At 40.5% G+C, this 24,427-nt stretch overlaps 2 protein-coding genes across 2 annotated transcripts in view; one reads left to right on the top strand and one right to left on the bottom strand.

The window, feature by feature from the left end:
* Positions 1–24,427, bottom strand: part of PHEX (phosphate regulating endopeptidase X-linked) — a 739,707-nt gene that overhangs the window by 205,719 nt on the left and 509,561 nt on the right. The gene's annotated exons all lie outside the window — the stretch shown is intronic.
* MAP7D2 (MAP7 domain containing 2) overlaps positions 10,017–24,427 on the top strand; it is a 153,907-nt gene continuing 139,496 nt past the window's right edge. Inside the window, exon 1 of the mRNA XM_058186698.1 lies at positions 10,017–10,031. The gene's annotated coding sequence lies outside the window, so the exon portion shown is untranslated. The remainder of the gene's footprint in view (positions 10,032–24,427) is intronic.

Below are 24,427 nucleotides of genomic sequence, written 5' to 3'. Positions count from 1 at the left end.
CCGAGTCTCAGTCGACCAGGGGGAGTGGCGACTGAATCCGGATATGTTCCTCGAGACCACACTCCGCTACGGGAACCCGCTGGTAGACCTCTTTGCCACTCGAGACAATCGTCAACTGGATCGGTTCTTCTCAAGGTACCCAGTCCAGGGGGCGGAGGGCATAGACGCCTGCGCAGCCCTTGGCCCCGGCCTCCTTTATGCCTTCCCTCCCATTCCGACAATACCCAAGGTTATCAGGAAGATGCTGAGGGAACAGGCGGAACTCATCTTGCTGGCTCCACACTGGCCTCGGCGCCCGTGGTTTGCGGACCTGGTGGCTCTCTCAGTGGCTCCCCCGTGGGAACTTCCTCAGACCAAGGTCTCGCTCAGCCAAGGGCAGCTGACTCATCCGCACCCTCAGTGGTTCAAGCTGACCGCCTGGCGCTTGAGCGGAGCCTCCTGAGGAAGAGACATGTACCTGCCAACGGCGCCAACACCATCCAGGCGTCTCGTCGTAGTTCCACCATTCGCATGTACGGCTCGACGTGGCGCACCTTCTACACCTGGTGTTCAAGCAAGAACATAGACCCTACCAACGCTTCTACGATCACTATCCTGATCTTCCTTCAACACGGGTTGGAACAAGGTTTGGCAGCGAACACGCTTCGGCGACAGGTAGCTGCTCTTTCTTCTATTTTAACTTGCGGTGCTAAACGCCCCTAGCCCACCGGCCCCTCATCCGTCAATTTCTGAGGGGAGCAACCAACCTTTGTCCTCCGTAGTCCACAGGTATCCATCTTGGGACCTCACGGTTCTAACATCCTCACCAAGGGCCCCTTGAACCTTTGCGGGAGTGTGGCCTGCAATATTTGACATATAAGGTGGCCTTTCTAGTAGCCATTACTTCAGCTCGCAGAATTTCTGAACTTGCTGCCCTTTCCACCAGGGGCGGATCTCTGCGTTTTCACTCAGATAGGGTGGTCCTCCGGCTAGATCCTACCTTCCTGCCTAAAGTTAACTCACTGTTCCATAGATCACAAGAGCTCATTCTTCCCGACTTTTCTCCAGATCCGTACACGGCTGGAAAGGTCCTGGCATACCCTAGATGTCCGGAGAGCCTCCGTATTTATATCAAGCGTACCGCCTCTCTCAGGAGGACGGAGGCTCTCTTTGTGTCCTTTCAACCAACCACCATCGGCCTTAAGGTATCTTCCTCTACCATCGGTAGATGGCTTAAGGCATGCATTGCCAGAGCATATCAGATTCAGGGAATTCCTGTTCCAAGTCGCATCACTGCGCATTCTACTAGAAGCGGCTACTTCAGCTGCGTGGGCCACTCAGGCTCCGTTAGAGGAAATCTGCAAAGCAGCCACATGGTCTTCTCCGAATCCATTCATACGCCATTACAAGATCGATTCCTATGCATCTGCTGATGCGGCGTTCGGCCGCAGGGTTCTCCAAAGGGTCCTAGAAGGGGGTTCTAACCCGGACCGGGCGGATCCTCCCGATAGGACTTGCTTTGGTATGTCCCATGCCTGGCTGCTGGTCCCGCCTGCTGGAGAATGGACATTGGTCCTACCTGAATGTCCTTTCTCTGTTGGCGGGACCAGCAGCCAGCCCTCCCTGAACGCCCGGTTCCTGTCTTCTATAGAGGTCATTCGGGCTCTCATGGTCATATGCCGGGGGGGGGGAGGGCATAATAGCATATTCTTGCAGTTCCTGTTTTACAGCTCAGTGCGTCGGTCTGCCGCATCATCCTCGTCCGAAAGCTGGAAGGCACCAGGAGGAGGAGGTGCTTTTCAACTAGCAGACTCGATCCCATTGGATACAGACCGAGTCACTCCCATGCCTGGCTGCTGGTCCCGCCAACAGAGAAAGGACATTCAGGTAGGACCAATGTCCATTTTACCCAGTTTATATGTGTACATTTTGTTAGATAGGGCCTAGTCTTCAAGTCTGTCAAGATCCATCTGGATCTTGAGCTTATTTTCTAGAGTGTTAGCTATTCCTGCCAGTTTAGTATCATCTGCAAATTTGGTAAACTCCCCTTCTATTTCCTCATCTAAGTCGTTTATGAAGATATTGAAGAGTACTGGACCTCAGACGGAACCTTGTGGCACCCCACTGCTTACTTCTCTCCATGTAGACTTAGACCCATTAAAGACTACTTGTTGAGTACGATTTGTCAGCCAGTTGCGATTCTATCTGGTGGTGAAGCTAGCTATCCCACTTTTTTCTAGCTTACAAAGAAGTAGATTGTGATCTACTTTGTTGAATGCTTTGCTGAAGTCTAAGTATATTATGTCCACACTATTTCACTGGTCTACTAATTTAGTCACTATGTTGAAGAATGAAATAAGATTGGTATGGTATGATCTGTTTTTAACAAACCCATGCTGGCTGGTAGTTATTACTTTACTCGTTTCTAGATGTTCATGTTTAAGCAAATATTTTTTTGTATGAATTCCTAGGTCTAATAATCTGTGAAGACTATAATGTGCATTCTGTCAACGTTCCAGAAAACCCCCTCCTGCAGAAAAGACTCCGAGGCAAACATCTTGCAAAGTTCTTTTACTAGCATAGGTAACTGGCACAGCTGGATAAACTCCGAATCTGGAGATCCGGGTTTTTCCTCAGTAGTACAAAGCCCTAGACCACCACTCCCTTGAGTCCTCTGCCGATCACATGCTCCAATCACCAACCGTCCAGTCTCGAGGCATCACTTCAACCACTCCAGATGCAGTCTTGGCCTGACCTTGACCGGCAGGAAGAATGTTATTATGTCTAATGGCCCCTTGTACCAACCCCCCTCTTCTCCTACTTTCCCACACAGGAGAAAGTGGCAGCGTGGAAGCCTTCGGCCTACTATGGCTTCCAAAGCTGACAGGCATCCCCCCCTGCAGAAAAAAAACACCCTGGAAAACAAAACAGACAAAAATGCAAAAGATGGGGTTAATGCCCAATAAACACTCTCTTAACCATCTCTCCCCCCTCCAAGGGGACCTTTAGGTTTTTCAGGGAATTTATCATGAAATTGCTTGACTAGAGCATCAGCATTCGCATCCCAGCTTTTCACCCAAGTAGTTTCAGACAATGGGTACCCCATCCAGTGGACAAAATATTGTAAGCGACCCCTGTATAGTCTAGAGTTAATTTCGTAATGGGTCTCCCCCCAAATTACCAAAGGAGGGGGGAGCAGCTGGTAAGGGCCTCAAGTTAGATCCCCTAGCTGGTTTCAATAAGCTACTGTGAAACACTGGGTGCACTTTCCCTAATATTTGAGGGAGGCTAAGTTGGACATTCACCAGGTTAATTACCTTTACTATAGGGAAAGGACCTATAAATTTGGGACCAAATTTTTTGCTAGGCAGCCTCAATCTTAGGTGTTTGGTTGACAAATACACTCTATTTCCAGAAAGGGGGTTGAAGAGATCAGCGTTTATTGGCCTGGGCTTTGTATTTCTCAGCCGATTCAGCCAAAGCTTTCTTAGTGTCCTCCCACCCCTTTTTCAATGAATTCATCCATTCTGTCAGAGACATGGAAGTGGGAGGCTCTACTGGCAGCTCAGGCATCGGCACAAAATCCATGCCCGTGGTTATCTGAAAAGGAGTTAACCCCATGCTACTGTGTACTGCATTATTATATGCCACTTCTGCAAACAGTAACAACTCCGCCCAGTTCTCTTGCTGGTAATTTACATAACATCTAATGTACTGCTCCACCATCACATTCAGTTTTTCAGTGGCCCCATTAGTGGCCGGATGGAAGGCGGAGCTAAGTCCCTGGGATGACCCAATGGATCGCAGGAATTCTTTCCAGAACTTAGCAGTAAACTGGACTCCGCAATCTGATATTATTCTCTTTGGAACTCCATGTAGCCTGTAAATATATCTCACGAACAGTTTAGCTAGCTTCTTGGGCGAAGGTAGCCCGCTGCAGGCAGTGAAGTGGGCCTGTTTGGAAAATAAATCCATGACCGTCCAAATCACTCTATTCCCTCCGCTGACAGGGAGCTCGACGATGAAATCCAAAGCAAACTCCTCCCAGGGCTTCGAGGGTTCAGCCACGGTCTGGAGAAGTCCAGGGGCCTTCCCTGGTCTGGATTTCATGGTGGCACAGGTGGCGCAGCTTTTAACATAGTCCTCTATATCTTGTTTCATCTTTGGCCACCAGAATTGTCTCCTAGCTAAATGGAGGGTTTTCAAAAACCCAAAGTGGCCCCCAGTCGAGAGTCGTGACTCTGCTGTAGTACTGTGAGTCACATACTAGTGGGCACATAAACTTTACTCCCTGTTGTGTCTTCAGCTCCCAAGCCTGGCCTCCTGGCAGAGGGTGACTCAGATAGTGAGGGGGAAGAGCCCACAGGGCTTCCCTCTGCAGGACCTTCCTCTCTGGCTCTGCTCCAGGTCCCAGAGACAGGCCAGGTGGAGCAGATGATGAGACCTCTTTCTCCCGCACCTTCCCCCTCCCAGGAAATGCCTCAAGACTCAGCTGCTGACAATCAGTCCTGGTTAAATCCCAGGCATCGCAGAAAGGAGAGGCGGGAACAACAAAAGAAGGGGTGGGGCAGGTCTAGAGAGTGCTGAGTCACGAAGCCACACCCCACAGGGTATAAAAGCAGGAGGAGCTGCTCTATAGCTTCTTGTGACGGACAAAAGCTGACTCTTGGAAACTTTGGCTGCAATATTTTGAAACTGGCTTCTGTTTATTTCTGAACTGCAGTTACGCTGGTCTGAGGAGATAAAAGAACTTGGCAGGCAATTGCAGGTTCATTGCCAGAACTGATATCTGTCGTAGGAGTAAATTGCTGACAGATATAGTCAGCTCGCGTGTCTGCTTGGTTGTGGTTGATGGGGACAGAACACTCCACTTCTAAGCCAGTCCATCTCTTAGGGTCAGGTCCGTCAGGTTCTCTTTGAACCAGGCATCAGTTGAGAGGGCTGATTTCAGTTCTGCCATCAAACTACCTCCCGGGGGGTTGGAACTACGGCGCAGTTGTGCCTGAGTATGAGCTTAGCCTGCTGGCTGGTTTTCGGACATCATAGCATGAACTATTTCTCCCCGCCGGCTGTCGAACTGTGGTTTCCTCGATAGGGTGTCAACTAGTAGGTTTTTCCCCCCTGGGATATATTTGAGGTAGAAGTTAAATCGTTTGAAGTATTGAGACCATCAAACGTTTGGGGGAAAGCTTCCGAGGGATCTTTAGGGCCTCGAGGTTCTTATGGTCTGTCCAGACTTTGAAAGGTTCTTTCACTTCTTCTAGGAAGTGCCTCCAGGACAGGAGAGCCCATCGCACCGCAAAAGCCTCTTTCTCCCACACCGCCCACCTGCGCTCTGTGTCTTAATTTTTTCGAGACGTAAGCACACGGCATTAGTTCATTCTGGGTATTCCTTTGCATTAGTACAGCCACCACCGCCACATCACTCGCATCTGTCTGGACCACAAATGGCTTATTTGGGTCTGGGTGCTGGAGGATCAGTTCCATTGCGAATAGGCACTTTAGTTGTTCAAAGGATTTCTGAGAGTTCATCGTCCAAGCTAGGGGTTGGCTGAGTTTTGGCTTGCCAGGAGATGGACCAGTCTTTAGCAGTTCCGTTAAGGAGAGAGCAACCTCTGCGAAAGAAGGGATGAATTGCCTGTAAAAATTTGTAAATCCCAGGAAACTTTGAAGCTGTTTACGTGTTCATGGGGGTTGCCAGTCTAGCATCGCCCTCACCTTCCCTGGGTCCATTTCGATCCCCTGGTTCGACACCTGGTAGCCCAGGTAGTCCAAGGACTCTATATGGAACTTGCATTTTGACAGCTTCACGTATAGTTTGGCAGCTAGGAGTTTTTTCAGCACTTGTCTAACCAACTTGATATGCTCTTCCATGTTTTCGCTGTATATAAGAATATTGTCCAAGTAGACAAGAACCCCGTTATATAAGTGGGGATGCAAGGTTTCATTGAATAGCTGCATGAAGACTGCTGGGGCTTCTTAGAGTCCAAATGGCATGACCCGAAACTGGAAACTGCCCAGGAGGCAGTTGAAAGCAGTTTTCCATTTGTCTCCTTCTCGTATGCGGATCCGGTAGTAGGCCTCCCTCAAATCTAGCTTGGTGAAAACCTTGCCTCTTACTAGGTGGTTTAATAAGTCTTTCATTAGCGGTAGTGGGTAGGTGTTTTGTATGCAAACTGCGTTGATATTCCTAAAATCAACACATAATCTCAAAGACCCATCTTTCTTTTCTTTAAACAAAATGGGGGTGGTCACCCTGGATTTTGCAGGCTCAATGAATCCTCTGGCTAGGTTGGTGTCGATGAATTTTCTTAACTCAGTCATTTCAGTACATCCTGGGTTTTGGTAACTTAGCTCCCGGCTTTAACTCGATGGCACAGTCAGTGGGTCGATGCGGGGGGGGGGGGGAGGATGTTACATTCCTTTTCGCTAAAGGCTTCTGCTAAGTCTGCATATGCTTTAGGAATCCGTGGTTCACCTGGAGGTGAGTCTGATCCAGTGGCCGCTGGCTCCCCCTGGTGGTTTTCATGGATAGGCTGTTCCACGGGAGGGGGGACAAGGGGCCGGTTTAGCTCACGCTGGTAAAAGCCTGTTATTAAGAACACAGTAGCCTGCAATTACTGCAGGTTCGAGCCCGGCCCAAGGTTGACTCAGCCTTCCATCCTTTATAAGGTAGGTAAAATGAGGACCCAGATTGTTGGGGGGGCAATAAGTTGACTTTGTAAAAATATATAAATAGAATGAGACTATTGCCTTATACACTGTAAGCCGCCCTGAGTCTTCGGAGAAGGGCGGGGTATAAATGTAAAAAAAAAAAAAAAAAAAAAGGGGCAAAGGGCTGACATCCAATATGATTTTCCGTATCCCTCTTCCCATTTGATTGTGGAGGCCCATTTGTCCAGCTAAGCTATCTAACAAAATGAAATTTTGTTAGATAGCTTGGCTGGACAAATGGGCCCCCACAATCTAACGAACGCTATCTAACGTTATCTAACAAAATGAAATTCAACTGTGAAAAAAGTAAGATTCTACATTTAGTCCCAAAAAACAAAATGCACAGGTACCGGATATGTGGTACGTTGCTCAATAGTAGTAACTGTGAGAGGGATCCTGGAGTCCTAGTGGACAACCATTTAGATATGAGCCAGCAGTGTGCAGCAGCTGCCAAAAAAGCCAACACAGTTCTGGGCTGCATAAACAGAGGGATAGAATCAAGATCACCTGAAGTGTTAGTGCCACTTTATAATGCCTTGGTAAGGCCACACTTGGAATACTGCATTCAGTTTTGGTTGCCGCGATGTAAAAAAGATGCTGAGACTCTAGAAAGAGTGCAGAGAAGAGCAACAAAGATGATTAGGGGACTGGAGGCTAAAACATATGAAGAACGGTTGCAGGAACTCGGTATGTCTAGTTTAATGAAAAGAAGGACTAGGAGAGACATGATAGCAGTTTTCCAATATCTCAGGGTTGCCACAAAGAAGAGGGAGTCAAACTATTCTCCAAAGCACCTGAGGGTAGAACAAGAAGCAATGGGTGGAAACTAATTAGGGGGGCTCAACTAATCAAGGAAACTAATCAAGGAGAGATGCAACTTAGAACTACAGAGAAATTTCCTGACAGTTAGAACAATTAATCAGTGGAACAACTTGCCTGCAGAAGTTGTAAATGCTCCAGCTCTGGAAATTTTTAAGAAAATGTTGGATAACCATTTGTCTGAAATGGTGTAGGGTTTCCTGCCTGGACAGGGGGTTGGACTAGAAGACCTCCAAGGTCCCTTCCAACTCTGTTACTATTATTAAGCCAGGCCTAGTATAATAGATTCCGACATCTTTGGAATTACTATGAATCGTATAAATTCATGATGTTTTCCAATCTCTAGGCCAACCTGTTCTGTTATCATGGTGGCCGGGACTCCTCCAATTAACGTCCCATCCACTTGGTGGAATTTAATTGGGTGCTTTAAGGTTTTTGTCTTTATCCCCAATTGGTTCACAATTGACGTCCCAATTAGGCATCTGGTACAGCCGGTATCTATAATGGCTGGCAACTCCCTTTGCTCCCCCCACTCCAGCACCACTAATCTCACTTTGATAGAAAAGGGGAGAATGGGTTCACTCACCATTGGGTCCTCTTGTCCGTTAGTCTCGTTGGGAGGGGCTTCATCAGATAGAGGTCCCTTGCTCTCTTCAGTGGGTAGGGGAATGTCCACGGCTTGTCTGGCAAATCGACTGGTATCTGGGCCTTTTCTTGGAGGTTTTTTCCCTCGGGCAGCTGTGGCTGGACGCTGTTGTGGAATGGGCACGGGAGCCAGGCATTCAGAGACTCGGTGTCCCATATGGCCACAACAGTAGCATTTCATCACTATTGTTGGTTGAGGAGGGGAGATTACCGCAAGCCATGAGAGAGGCTGTCTGGCCAATGCTCTTTGAGGAGGCTTCTCGGCTGGTACCTGGGAGTAGGGGTGGATTTCTCTGTCCAGAGCTATGGATATGGTGTACCAATCATGCAGCTGTTCAGGCACGCCCCGGATCCCACAGGCTTTTCTGACTTCTTGATTGATAGCCTCTTTGAAATAGTAGAGGAGTATGAGGTCTGGCCAATGCCCGAGGTTTCCTGCTACCCACCTAAAGTCCCACACAAAGTCTTTTAAGGGTCGGTTACCTTGTTTCATAGTTTTAATGGTGGCCTCACTGTCTGCGGGTTTTCAAATCTGGCTCGGAGCAGTGCAACAAACCCCGCAATGTCATTTAATTCTGCAATGCATTCATTGTGGAGCTGGGCAATCCATTCAGAAGCTTCTTCCTCATTCATTCCATCAAAAATAGCAGATATTAAGTCTTGTTCAGATTCGTATTGATCTCCGAACTGATCTATATGAGCCCAGACTCTGCTGAGGAAGTAAGCCAGTTCGGTGGGTGTGCCATCAAAAGTTGCCCTGAAGCAAGGGGGGGCTGGTCGGGGGAGGCGGCCCAGCTGCAGGCAGCTGGAGAGGAATTTGAGGCAAAGCTTCTGTGGGCTGCTGGGAGGCCCCCTGCTGAGGAGGAGGTACTGGCGACGCCTGGGCTGCTTGCTGGGCTGGAGAGGGGGGTGGAATTCCAGCCAGCTGCTGGATCAAACTCCCTTGCGCTGCTGGGATTGATGGGCCATACGAGGCCAGGAAGATTGGTGGAAAATGGGAGCAGATAAAGCTGGATGCCACTGGCACTGGACCCATCCTTGCCCAGGGTAGAAATCCCCAACCTGGGGGGATGGATTCAACCAGAGGGAGCGCAAAGGCTGGCAGGCGGAGAGGCTCCATGGGGGAGTTGCATGCCCCCCAGCTATGTAACTTCCCTGCTGTGCCTGGGCTCTGACCGGTTCGTCTCTAGGCTTGTTGGAACGGGCTTGAGCCCCCCTAATTTCCCCCTCCCTAGGAGGGGGAAAGGTGAACGTCGGCTGTGCCAAGTTCCATCTAGCTTGAGGGGGGCGGGAGCGGGGTACAAAGCTTCCCACTTCCAAGCATTCAAAACTCTCCGGGAGCCCTGTTAATGGCTCTTGTGGGGGGTGGCAAACTCCATTCCTGTGAATCCCCAGATCCCACAGCTTTTCCCATTCTCCACTGTGGCTGGAAAGTAGGTGGGGGTGATTTCATTAGGCTGGGATCGGCACGATTCTCTGGAGATCTCACCTCTGGTCCCCTTTTAGGAGTTGGGTCCGACTGGCAACTTTTCCAGGAATCCAATCCTTTGGGCCGAGCGCCCAGCTCTTGAGTCATCTCAGCAGCCTCGATGCCACATACTACTTCTTCCGATGGAGAGAGTCTGGTGTCGATAAGTCCTTGAGCATCTGTCCCCACTGCCCCCTCCAGTTCTTCCTTCCTTTCCATCTTCGCTGAGTCTTCACACCACCCAAGGGTTTTTGGTAGATTCTGGGGCCCAGCACCCGACAGCCCGCACTTAGGGATACCACTATGCTCCAAAAGAGATTCGGAGTAATGTCAACGTTCCAGAAAACCCCCTCCTGCAGAAAAGACTCTAAGGCAAACATCTTGCAAAGTTCTTTTACTAGCATAGGTAACTGGCACAGCTGGATAAACTCCGAATCTGGAGATCCGGGTTTTTCCTCAGTAATACAAAACCCCAGACCACCACCTCCTTGACTCCTCTGCCGATTACGGGCTCCAATCACCAACCATCCCATCTCGAGGCATCACTGCGACCACTCCTTCTCCAGATGCAGTCTTGGCCTGACCTTGACCGGGAGGAAGAATATTATTATGTCTAATGGCCCCTTGTACCAGCCTCCCCCCCTTCTCCTACCTTCCCACACAGGAGAAAGTGGCAGCGTGGAAGCCTTTGGCCTAGTATGGCTTCCAAAGCTGACACATTCTGCTTGAATTATGGGTAATGTATAGCATTAATTACCGTATATCAAATTTGTTATGAAAACTTCATCTATTTAATATTGTCTTATACAAGCAGTCCTTAACTTTTTTGGCACCAGGGACCAGTTTCGTGAACAATTTTTTCATGGACTGGTGTTGGTGGATGGTTTGAGTTTTGCTCACTCACCTGCTGCTCATCTCCAGCTGTGCAGCCTGGTTCCTAACAGGCCACAGACCAGTACAGTGTGGGACCCCTGTCTTATAATGTCATTTCTCAACCTCAGCTAATACTCTGATTTCCACTCCTGACAATTCCATTGAAATATTGCAAATAAGAGCTTTAAAACTAAGGTTTATAATGTTCGTCTCCCTGATCCAAATGTAGTACAAGTGACTGACTACCTGTACTACATTTGTATCAGGGAGACTAACATTATGACTTATTACCACAATTGAGCACCAAATCTCTGTTGTCAAGTGAGACTTTTGGTAAGTATTGGACAAAAATTAAGACATGGTTGGAAGAGTTGATACAACAACGTATTGAGTTGGAACCAGAAATATTTCTGCTGGGGATTTTACCTAAAATTTATAATAAACAGAATGCATATTTAATTATTCATGTATTAACCGCAGCTAGAATTGTATTTGCACAACATTGGAAAAGTGAAGAGATTTCCATTGATGAGAAGGTGATTAGGAAAATATTAGAATGTGCAAAAAAAGGAACAGATTAACATTAGCAATTAAGGAGAAAGAACAAACTGAATTCTATATGATATGGGAAGTATTTAATCAATGGTTAGAGAATAAAAAAGGAGCTTGGAAATGAAGAAGACTAAGGAGTAATAGAAAATATATTATGATAGAGATATAAGATGAAAATTGTTAGTATACATAAGATGAGAATAATGATGTTTAATGTTAATATGGTATTATTACTAGAAGACATTAAGAAGAAAATGAAGAGCTTTACAATCTTTAATTTTTAATATATTATAACGTTAAGTTTAGAGAAAAAATATTAATGTGAATGTGAATGAGGTTGGAAAGGGTGAAGGATGTTGCACAGAGATACTTGTATCCAGACCACACACTGCTTAAGGAAAGATGGAATGTTTGTATTCTTGAAATTGAAAAATAAAAACCTTTTTTTAAAAAGATTCTATGGATGAAAACCTTAAAAGGGAAAACAACTCAAGAAGCATAGAAAACTGAAAAATGTGATCCTAAAAGCCCAGTCCAACACAAAACCACTGGAAAAAACAACAACAAGAAAGCCAAGAAAAAACCAGCATGGCTGCACAACGATCTCTCTGACAAACTGAAAGACAAAAAGGACAAGCACAGAAAATGGAAAGAGGGACACATAACTAAGGCCAATTGCCGATGGACTTCCGGGTGGCTCCACCTCTTCGCTGAGCCCTAATTAAAGGGGCTCCGCACTGAACATCGTAAAGCCAGGAAAAGCCGGCTTTAATCTTTTTCCCTGGATGAAAGGGGAAGATAAGAGCAGCAGGAAATGTTGGTAGACCTCCCCAGAGGCTTTGTTTTAATTAAGCAGAGCTTCGAAGGGTCGACGGGTCCCATAAATATTCCTGCCATAAGCTCCGACTTCAGTGCGCTCCTGCAAAAGCAGGAAAAGAAGAAAGTGTCCATCTCTGCTAATTGTCTTATCTTTATGGATCTCTTTAAGCAGACGGAATGAGTGCCAGCGGACAATTATTGGATTGCAAGTATTTTTGATTTCCTGACTTCTACCTTCTAAAAAAGAGAAAAAATTTTTTCCTTTGTTTTAATTGACTCTTAAAGATGGCGCCTGAACGGGAGTGAAAGTGACGAATGGAATTTCAAACAGTCTGTGCAACTAAGAAGATAAGAAATGTTATGTGTGGATTTTAATGAAGTGAACTGAGCTCTCCTATACTTAAAGGGGAAAGAAGTTTCTAGACTTATATTTTGTGAATTTTAAAACTGAAATGGCTACTAAACCACCTAAGACTGGGGCAGAAGGGTTCTGAACCAGCTTTAGAAGATCTGATTAAAGAGCAAGGGAAAGTGTCTGAAGAAAGATTTAAGGAGATTATGGATAATAATGAGAAAATAAGAGAAGAAATAAAAGAGAATAATAAAAAAATAAGAGAAGATATCTTGATGGCTTTTCAAGGTTTGGCAAAAAGACTGGAGGAAGTGGAGGAGGAGGTGCAAGAAATTGTTCAGTCAAATCAACAAATAGAAAATAGAATGGGGGGAATGCAAATCAAATTGGATAAAAATGAAGATCAAGTGGTGGTGATGCAGTATAGAATGATGGAAGGAGCTCTGAGAATTAGAGGTTTGAATGAGGAGAAAGGAGAAGATTTAAAAAATTTTTTATCAGAAGCTCTGGCTGAATTTATTGAACTTGATCCACAAGAGGTTGCTTATCAAATTGACAAAATTTATAGAGTTAATTCTTGGATTGCTAGGCAAAAGAAACTTCCTAGAGACATTGTGGTTTATTTTTGAAAAGAACAGTGAGGAATCAAATTTTGCAAGTTGCTTTTCAGAAAAACTTGAAAATAGGGAACAGGAGTTGAAGGTTTTGAAAGAGATTCCTCCCAAGATGTTAAGGGATAGAAAGGACTTTACATTTTCACTCAAGAACTTAAGAAATACCAGATTCAATTTAGATGGGAGGTTCCAGTTGGCTTGACAGTGTATTATCAAGGAAGGAGACATCGTATTGACACAGTGCTTAAGGCCAAAGATTTTCTTTCTACAGTGTTGAAATTTGAAATAGAAATAATAGAAAAAAGAATTCAAGAGACTCAAATGGGTGTGGAAGCTGAGGTGATTCCAGTGATGTTACCATCAGAGGAACAACCACAAGAACAAAGACTGACGAGGGGAGCCCTTAAGCGTAAAGAAAAGGAGCAACAAACTCAAAGTAAAGTTCAGGATTCTGCTACAGAAGCGGTGGGAGGAGCACGGCCGAAGATACGGGAGGACGATCTTCAGTTGATTGCTCAAAGGCTTCAGCAGCCCAGTAATGGCAAATAAAATCTTGACTTGGAATGTCAATGGTTTGAACTCAGCTCAGAAGAAGAAAAATATTTCATTATTTGAAACAATTTAAAAATGATGTTATTTGCTTACAAGAAATGCATATTAAATTATCAGATCAAAAGTACCTAATAAACTCAAAGTTAGGTAAACATTTTGTTGCTTCAGCTTTGGAGAAAAAACATGGCATAGTGGTTTATTTGAGAAAAGATATACCAGCCAAGTTAATAGAGGCAGATATTCACGGAAGATATATTGCTATTGAACTTACAATAGAAACAAAAAGGACTCTCTTGCTTGGTATATATGCACCCAATCAGCAACAAGAAAAATTTTATAGAATGTTATATGATAAGTTGATTCTATGGGATTATAAATCGTGCATTATATTGGGAGATTGGAATGGAGTAATAGATACACGAAAGGACAAGAGAATTTCTTCCAAGAAGATACCTGCACATGCAAAGCTGCCTAAATCCTTTTTTGATATGATAGAAGATTTTGAGTTAAGAGATGTATGGAGACTGCGGAATTTGGAGGAAAGAGACTATACTTTTTCTCTGATAGGCATCAATCCTTCTCACGTATTGATTTTAATATATTATAACGTTAAGTTTAGAGAAAAATATTAATGTGAATGTGAATGAGGTTGGAAAGGGTGAAGGATGTTGCACAGAGATACTTGTATCCAGACCACACACTGCTTAAGGAAAGATGGAATGTTTGTATTCTTGAAATTGAAAAATAAAACCTTTTTAAAAGATTCTATGGATGAAAACCTTAAAAGGAAAACAACTCAAGAAGCATAGAAACTGAAAATGTGATCCTAAAAGCCCAGTCCAACACAAAACCACTGGAAAAAACAACAACAAGAAAGCCAAGAAAAAACCAGCATGGCTGCACAACGATCTCTCTGACAAACTGAAAGACAAAAAGGACAAGCACAGAAAATGGAAAGAGGGACACATAACTAAGGCCAATTGCCGATGGACTTCCGGGTGGCTCCACCTCTTCGCTGAGCCCTAATTAAAGGGGCTCCGCACTGAACATCGTAAAGCCAGGAAAAGCCGGCTTTAATCTTTTTCCCTGGATGAAAGGGGAAGATAAGAGCAGCAGGAAATGTTGGTAGACCTCCCCAGAGGCTTTGTTTTAATTAAGCAGAGCTTCGAAGGGTCGACGGGTCCCATAAATATTCCTGCCATAAGCTCCGACTTCAGTGCGCTCCTGCAAAAGCAGGAAAAGAAGAAAGTGTCCATCTCTGCTAATTGTCTTATCTTTATGGATCTCTTTAAGCAGACGGAATGAGTGCCAGCGGACAATTATTGGATTGCAAGTATTTTTGATTTCCTGACTTCTACCTTCTAAAAAAGAGAATTTTTTTTTCCCTTTGTTTTAATTGACTCTTAAAGATGGCGCCTGAACGGGAGTGAAAGTGACGAATGGAATTTCAAACAGTCTGTGCAACTAAGAAGATAAGAAATGTTATGTGTGGATTTTAATGAAGTGAACTGAGCTCTCCTATACTTAAAGGGAAAAGAAGTTTCTAGACTTATATTTTATGAATTTTAAAACTGAAATGGCTACTAAACCACCTAAGACTGGGGGCAGAAGGGGTTCTGAACCAGCTTTAGAAGATCTGATTAAAGAGCAAGGGAAAGTGTCTGAAGAAAGATTTAAGGAGATTATGGATAATAATGAGAAAATAAGAGAAGAAATAAAAGAGAATAATAAAAAAATAAGAGAAGATATCTTGATGGCTTTTCAAGGTTTGGCAAAAAGACTGGAGGAAGTGGAGGAGGAGGTGCAAGAAATTGTTCAGTCAAATCAACAAATAGAAAATAGAATGGGGGGAATGCAAATCAAATTGGATAAAAATGAAGATCAAGTGGTGGTGATGCAGTATAGAATGATGGAAGGAGCTCTGAGAATTAGAGGTTTGAATGAGGAGAAAGGGGAAGATTTAAAAAATTTTTTATCAGAAGCTCTGGCTGAATTTATTGAACTTGATCCACAAGAGGTTGCTTATCAAATTGACAAAATTTATAGAGTTAATTCTTGGATTGCTAGGCAAAAGAAACTTCCTAGAGACATTGTGGTTTATTTTTTGAAAAGAACAGTGAGGAATCAAATTTTGCAAGTTGCTTTTCAGAAAAACTTGAAAATAGGGGAACAGGAGTTGAAGGTTTTGAAAGAGATCCCTCCCAAGATGTTAAGGGATAGAAAAGACTTTACATTTTTTACACAAGAACTTAAGAAATACCAGATTCAATTTAGATGGGAGGTTCCAGTTGGTTTGACAGTGTATCATCAAGGAAGGAGACATCGTATTGACACAGTGCTTAAGGCCAAAGATTTTCTTTCTACAGTGCTGAAATTTGAAATAGAAATAATAGAAAAAAGAATTCAAGAGACTCAAATGGGTGTGGAAGCTGAGGTGATTCCAGTGATGTTACCATCAGAGGAACAACCACAAGAACAAAGACTGACGAGGAGCCCTTAAGCGTAAAGAAAAGGAGCAACAAACTCAAAGTAAAGTTCAGGATTCTGCTACAGAAGCGGTGGGAGGAGCACGGCCGAAGATACGGAGGACGATCTTCAGTTGATTGCTCAAAGGCTTCAGCAGCCCAGTAATGGCAAATAAAATCTTGACTTGGAATGTCAATGGTTTGAATTCAGCTCAGAAGAAGAAAAATATTTCATTATTTGAAACAATTTAAAATGATGTTATTTGCTTACAAGAAATGCATATTAAATTATCAGATCAAAAGTACTAATAAACTCAAAGTTAGGTAAACATTTTGTTGCTTCAGCTTTGGAGAAAAACATGGCATAGTGGTTTATTTGAGAAAAGATATACCAGCCAAGTTAATAGAGGCAGATATTCACGGAAGATATATTGCTATTGAACTTACAATAGAAACAAAAGGACTCTCTTGCTTGGTATATATGCACCCAATCAGCAACAAGAAAAATTTTATAGAATGTTATATGATAAGATGATTCTATGGGATTATAAATCGTGCATTATATTGGGAGATTGGAATGGAGTAATAGATACACGAAAGGACAAGAGAATTTCTTCAAGAAGATACCTGCACATGCAAAGCTGCCTAAATCCTTTTTGATATGATAGAAGATTTTGAGTTAAGAGATGTATGGAGACTGCGAATTTGGAGGAAAGAGACTATACTTTTTTTTCTGATAGGCATCAATCCTTCTCACGTATTGATTTTATTTTAATTTCTAATGATTTGCTTTTTAGGGTGAAGAAAACTAAGATATTTCCAAGATGTTTGTCTGATCATAGTCCTGTTTGGATGGAATTGCAATATGGAAAAGAGGTAGAAGAACTTGGAGATTAAATGAAAATTTGTTTAGATATCAGGATAATGTAAATCAATGTAAAAGCAGATGAAAGAATTTTTGATTATAATTTGAATAATGAAACATCGATAGAAATGGTTTGGGACTCAGTAAAGCTTTAATGAGAAGTGTGTTAATATATCTTAATAATAGACAGAGAAATAAGCAACAAAGACAGCGTAGGTATTTAGAAGAGGAAATTTATAAGAAACAACAATTATTAATACATAATCCACATGATCAAAAACTTAAAGATGCAATAAAGTTACTACAGAATCAATTTAATATGATAATGGCTGATCAGATGGCAACAAATATACAATATGCCAAACATAATACTTTTGTAATGCAAAGAGGCCTGGTAGGTGGTTAGCATATACTTTAAGGAAAAGACAAAACAACGTACTATAGAAAAATAGAATATAAAGGTAAGAGAGATATCAACAGGATAAAATTAAAAAGCTTTTTAGAATATTATACAAATTTATATCTTAAAGATAATATATTGAATAGGGATATTGATAATTATTTGAAGGAATATAAGGTTAAAATTTAACTTTAGAACAAACGGATGAACTGAATCGGCCTATAACTCGGAAGAAATTATTTTGGTAATTAAACAATTAAAAATGGGAAAACTCCTGGCAATGGATGGGCTCACAGTTAGTTATTATAGGAATTTACAGGATGAGATGTTAGGTCCACTTAAGGAATTATTTAATCAGATACAACTAGGAGAATTCCCCTCATGGAGAACCTCTTTTATTTCATTGATACCAAAAGAGGAACAGGATTGTTCTAAACCTGGGAATTATAGCCCAATCTCACTTTTAAATAATGATTATAAGATTATTGTTAAAATAATAGCCAATAGATTAATGTTGATTCTGCAGCGAAGAATTCATAATGATCAATCTGGATTTATAAAAGGGAGACAGATGAGGAATAATGTTAGGCAGATTGTTAATTTACTGGAGTACTTAGAAAAGAAAAACTTTATTCCAGCAGCATTTATTTTTCTCGATGCAGAGAAAGCTTTTGATCGATTGCATTGGGATTTTTTTATTTAAATTAATAGAAAAGATGCAATTTGGAGATGGTTTTTTAAGAATAATTAAGGCAATTTATGGAGAGCAAACAGCACAGATTATAATCAATGGTAGCTTAACAGAACCTTTTAAGATTGCGAAAGGAACAAGACAGGGATGTCCTTTATCACCATTATTGTTTATTTTAACTCTAGAACCATTATTGGATAAAATCTGAAGTAAAGGAGATAGAGGGAATTAGAGTTAGACAGTATGAATATAAGTTAAGAGCTTTTGCAGATGATTTGGTGATTACTTTAACAAACCCTATAAATTCTAGTAAATCTTTGTTGGAAATAATTGATCAATATGGGAATGTCTCAGGGTTTAAGGTAAATCAGAAAAAGACAAAAGTGATAATAAAAAATATGGCCAGACAACAGAAAGAAAAACTAGAGGAAGTAACAGGATTTGAAATTGTAAAGAAGGTTAAGTACTTAGGGGTTTATATTACGTCGTCAAATGTGAAATTGTATAAGAATAACTATGAGGTTTTATGGCAAAAAGTTCAGAAGGAGTTGATTGTTTGGAAAAAATTGCAATTATCTTTGTTGGGGAGAATTGCTGCTATTAAAATGAATGTTTTACCTAGATTTTTATTCCTCTTTCAGATGATACCAATAATTAAGAAAGATAAGAATCTTGAGGAATGGCAGAAGGGAATTAACAAATTTATATGGGAAGGTAAAAAAGCTAGGGTTAAAATGAAAATAATTCAAGATTCTCGAGAAAGGGGAGGTTTAAAAATGCCTAATTTTAAATTATATTATGAAGCAGCTGCTCTCTCTGCAATAAGTGATTGGTTTAATTTAACGGAGGACAGAATTTTGAATATAGAAGGTTATGATTTGCTATATGGATGGCATGCATATTTAATTTATGACAAAAAAGTGGATAAGGCCTTTAAAAATCATGTGCTAAGAAATGCCCTTCTGCGTGTTTGGAAAAAATACTCTTATAAATTAAATTATAAGGTTCCTATATGGGTAAGTCCTAGACATACAGTAGAAAATATAAACATAGAACAGAATCAGGAAATGATTACATATAAAGATCTTTTGTATACTGAAAGAGGTAATTTGCAGTTAAAATCTCTGCAAGTATTAAGAGAGGAAGGGAAAAATTATACTTGGTTTCAATATGAGCAACTACGTGCTAGATGGAAGGGAGATCAGAAAATTGGTATAGAGCAGAACGAGGGAAATTTGGTAAAGCAAATTAGAAATCAGTCTCAGGAGCATATAAAGAGATTGTATAATGTGTTACTTGAAATAGATTCTGAAAGGGACTTGGTAAAGGACTGTATGATAAAGTGGGCACAAAATTTTCAGGAGCCAATATTATTGGAAACGTGGGAAAAATTTGGGTTAGAAATGTTAAATTCATGAGGCACAGAATCTGAGGGAAAATTTTATAAAATGTTTTATAGATGGCATCTAGATCCTAAAAATTATCGGTATGTATCCAGAAATGCAAGCAAAATGTTGGAGATGTAATTGTGATGACGCTACATATTTTCACATTTGGTGGACTTGTAAGGACATAAAGGCCATTTGGATAAAAATTTGGTGGATTTTACAAAATGTTCTGAAAAAGAAGATAAAGTTCCTGCCGCAATTTTTCTTGTTGGGAATTATTACGGATTGTACAGTAATTGAGACTAAATTGATTTTAAATTTAATAACTGCAGCAAGATTACTAATAGGACAATATTGGAAGAAAAAAGAAGTACCAACAATAGAAGAATGGATATTGAAAGTTGCCAATTTGGCTGAGATGGCGAAGATATCAGCCTTTTTGAAAGACAATACGCAAGAAAGATATTTAAAGGAATGGAAAAATGGATTGGCTATATCCAACGTAGATATCAGACTAAGAGTTATCAGACTGTTTTTGAATGATTATGATGTATTATTTTTGATTGCTTTTGGGGGAAGTTAGGAATTGATGATTGTAGGGGTACAATTAAGTTGGGATGAAAATTTTTTAGCATATGTTTGTTTTATTTTTAACTATACCTTGTGCTCGTTCCGGGAAGTCCAGGGGGGGAGGGGGGCTGCGAAGGGAGGGGGGAGGAGGGGGGGAAAGGGGGAAAAAAAATTTGTAAAACTTTTTGAATAAAAAAAAAAAAAATAACTAAGGCCAATTGCCAAAACATGCAAAAAGGAAGTTAGGAAAGCAAAGGCTCAGAATGAACAAGGCTTGCTACAAAAGTCAAAGATATTTTTTTTAAAAAGTTTCAACATATTAATAACAAGAAAATAGTCAAGGGAACAGTAGGTCCACTAAAGAGAGAAAATGGCAAGAAAGTAATAGGCAGTAAGGAGAAAGTAGAGCTTCCTAACTCATTATTTGAATCAGTCTTAACGCAAAAAGAAATTATAGCCCAACGTACCAAAAAAACCCCCTACTTTAAAAGACAAGCTAGAAATAAAAATTAAAATAAGCAAGAAAATGGTAAGAGAACACCTATGTGATCTTGCCAAATACAGATCACCAGGACCTGACAGATTACATCCCAGAGTTCTGAAGGAGCTGGCAGATGTTATCTCAGAACCATTGTACCAAATCTTTCAAAATTCCTGGAGCACTGGGGAAGTACCTGAGGATTGGAAAAGGACTGATGTGCTTCCCATTTTCAAGAAAGAAAAAAAAGCAGACAGGAAACTACAGACCTATCAATTTAACATCAATACCTGGGAAGATCCTGGAAAACATAAAAAAACAGATTTGCAAACAACTAGAAGCAAATAAAGTTATAACTAGTAGCCAACACGGGATTGTTAAAAACAGATCATGCCAAACCAATTTATTTTTTTTCCCCAAATTTTTTTTTATTTTTCATAATATTTCCAACAATTTAACCAGCGTACAATACATTCAATTATCCAACATTTATTTCTCCCCATAACTTATGCTCAATCGGGCCTGCCCAGTCCCCACTCCCTTCCTTAAACCTTTCTACTCTTCTCTACCTTCTTTTACTTTCTCTACCTTCCTCCACCTCACTTTCCTACTTCCTCTCCTCCTTTCCACTTCTCACTTCCGTCCTTTCTAACCCTCTCACTTCCCCTCCTTCTCCCCCTACTACCTACCTACCTACTTTCTTCCTTCTCTCTTCTCCTCTCTCCCTACCCTTTCTCCATTATCAAAAGCTCTTTATAAGTAATAAACTCCACTTTTTGAAATATATTTATATTCTCTATCATATGTTTGGGGATTGCCCATATCTTACCATCTAACTTATATTGGTATTTTTTCCAAACCCTCAACAAAGCACTTCTAACCATATTATTCTTAAATGTCTTATCAATTTTCTTATCATATAATACATATGCATGCCAACCATATAACAAACCATAACCTTCTATATTCAAAACCCTTTCCTCTGTTAAATTAATCCAATCAGAAATTAAAGATAAGGCGACTGCTTCATAGTACAATTTCAAATTAGGCATTTTTAAACCCCTTCTTTCCCTAACATCTTGCATTGTTTTTAACTTTATTCTCGGTTTTTTACCCTTCCACACAAATTTACTAATCCCTTTTTGCCATTCCTGTAAGTTTGCTTCTTTCTTCAGTATTGATATCATTTGAAACAAAAATAAAAATCTAGCAGAACATTCATTTTTATAGCTGCCACTCTTCCCAACAATGATAATTGTAATTTCTTCCAATTCTCCATTTCTTTAATTACTTTCCGCCACAGTACCTCGTAGTTATTTTTATATAATTTCACATTCGATGCAGTAATGTATACTCCTAGATATTTAATCTTTTTTACTACTTCATATCCAGTTATTCTTTCTAATTCTTCTTTTTGATGTATATTCACATTTTTAATTATCATTTTTGTCTTCTGTAGGTTCACTTTAAACCCAGATACTTTACTATACTGATCAAGTGACTCCTTTAAATATATAACTGAATGTATTGGTTGAGATAAAGTAACAACCAGGTCATCTGCAAACGCTCTTAACTTATAATCTTGATTTTTAATTCTAATTCCTGTTATTCGATCTGAACCACGTATATTACGCAATAATATTTCCAAAGTTAAAATAAATAATAACGGTGACAAAGGACATCCTTGTCTAGTCCCTTTCTCAATCTTAAAAGATTCTGTTAATCCACCATTTACTATTATTTGTGCTGTTTGCTTTCAATATATAGCCTTAATTGTTTGGATGAAATAGTCCCCAAATTGCATTTTTTCCATTACTTTAAGTAAAAACTGCCAATCCAATCTATCGAAAGCTTTCTCCGCATCCAAAAAGAAGAATGATACTGAGACCTGTTTCTTTCCAAATATTCAAGTAAATTTACAATTTGTCTCATACTATATCTTGTCTGCCTTCCCTTGATAAATCCTGTTTGATCATTGTGTATTATTTGAGTCATCAATGGCATCAATCTATTCGCTAATATCTTAGCAAATATCTTATAATCAGTATTTAAGAGCGATATTGGCCTATAATTCTCTGGTTTAGTACCATCTCGATCTTCTTTAGGTATTAATGAAATAAAAGCTGTCCTCCATGAAGGAGGGACTTCTCCTCCTCTTTGTATTCTATTAAATAGCTTCTTAAGTGGTTCAGTCATCTCATTTTGTAAATTTTTATAATAAGTAGTTGTTAAACCATCTGTACCTGGTGCTTTGTTCCCTTTAAGCTGCTTACTTACAAACACTATTTCCTCTGAAGTAATTGGTTGATTCAACTCTTCCCTCTGGTCTACCGTAATTTCAAAAATGCCTTGGTCTTGCAAATACCTATCTATATCTTTATCATTAATCACATCTTTGGCATACAACTTAGAATAAAATTCCAAAAAAAGCTTTTTTAATCAAAGTTTGCTGATATATTTCCTTACCTCTATATTCTATTTTATCAATTATACGTCATTTCTGTTTCTTTCTTAATAAATATGCTAACCACCTTCCAGGTTTATTAGAATTATTAAACAAATTATGTTTTGCATATTGTAAATTAGTTGCCACCTGATCTGCCATCATCATATTAAATTGACCTCTTAGTAAATTTATTGACTCTTTTATTTTCCTGTCTCCTGGATTACGTATCAATAACTGCTCCTTCCTTTTAATTTCCTCTTCCAAGTCCTTTCGCTTTTTCTGCAATCTATTTCTGTATTTATTATTCATATCCAATAAAATTCCCCTCATATAGGCCTTACTTGTGTCCCAAACCATCTCTATAGATGTCCCCTTATCCATATTCAGAGAAAAAAATTCCTTCATTTGTTCTTTACATTCATTTACATTTTGTTCATATTTAAACAAATTCTCATTCATCCTCCATGACCTCCTGGCCTCTTTTTCTTGATCAAGTTCAATCCAGGGCTATGATCAGACAAAGTTCTGGAACAAATTTTAGTCTTTTTCACTCTGGAAAACAAATCATTAGTAATTAAAATAAAATCAATCCTAGAAAATGATTGGTGTCTGTCGGAAAAAAAGGTAAAATCTCGCTCTTCCTCATTACGTTCTCGCCATACATCTCTCAATTCTAAATCTTCCATCATATCAAAGAAGACCTTTGGCAATTTAACACAACTTGAAATATCTCTTAAGACGTCTTTTGTCTTTCTGAATATCCATCACTCCATTCCAATCACCCATTAATATATTAGTTTTATAATCCCAAAATGCAATTCTTTTATGTAAAAACTTATAAAACTTCTCTTGTTGTTGATTTGGCGCATAAACTCCTATTAAAAGTATCTTTTTTCTCCCCTCCAATAAAAGTTCAATGGCAATATATCTTCCTTTATTATCCGCCTCTATTAATGTTGCAGATAAATTATTTTTTTTATTTATTTTTGTCACAACAGAATACACAAACATTGCCATAAAAAAAAAAAAACACATCATGAAAGAAGAAATATGTATATATAAGTAAAGTATGCATCAGCTATGTTAATTTGATATAATGAAAGGAACAATAGGACAGGAACGGTAGGCACTTTTGTGCTCTTATGCACGCCCCTTATAGTCCTCTTAGGAATGGGGTGAGGTCAATAGTAGACAATTTTTGGTTGAAGATTTTGGGATTTTGAATAGAGACTATGGAGTCTGGTAATGAGTTCCAAGTGTTAACAACTCTGTTACAAAAGTCATATTTTCTGCAATCAAGTTTGAAGTGGTGGACATTAAGTTTAAATCTATTGTTTGCTCTTGTATTATTGCGATTGAAGCTGAAGTAGTCATTTACAGGAAGGATATTGCAGTAGATAATTTTGTGTGTTAAACACAGGTCATGTCGAAGTCGGCGGAGTTCTAAGTTTTCTAATCCCGGGATTTCTAGCCTGGTGGTATAAGGTATTTTGTTGTTTTCGGAGGAGCGAAGAACTCTTCTGGTAAAATATTTCTGGATGCATTTGATTGTATTAATGTCAGAGATGTGGTATGGATTCCAGACGGATGAGCTGTATTCAAGAATAGGTCTGGCAAATGTTTTGTATGCTCTAGTTAGTAGTGTAGAGTTTTTAGAAAAGAAGCTGCGTAAAATTAGGTTTACAACTCTTAGAGCCTTTTTTGCTATGTAGTTGCAATGGGCTTTGGCATTTAGGT

Source organism: Ahaetulla prasina, chromosome 5 (genome assembly GCF_028640845.1).
Source record: "Ahaetulla prasina isolate Xishuangbanna chromosome 5, ASM2864084v1, whole genome shotgun sequence".
In the NCBI taxonomy this organism is placed as follows: Eukaryota; Metazoa; Chordata; class Lepidosauria; order Squamata; family Colubridae; genus Ahaetulla; species Ahaetulla prasina.
This window is presented reverse-complemented; position numbering and strand designations above follow the sequence as displayed.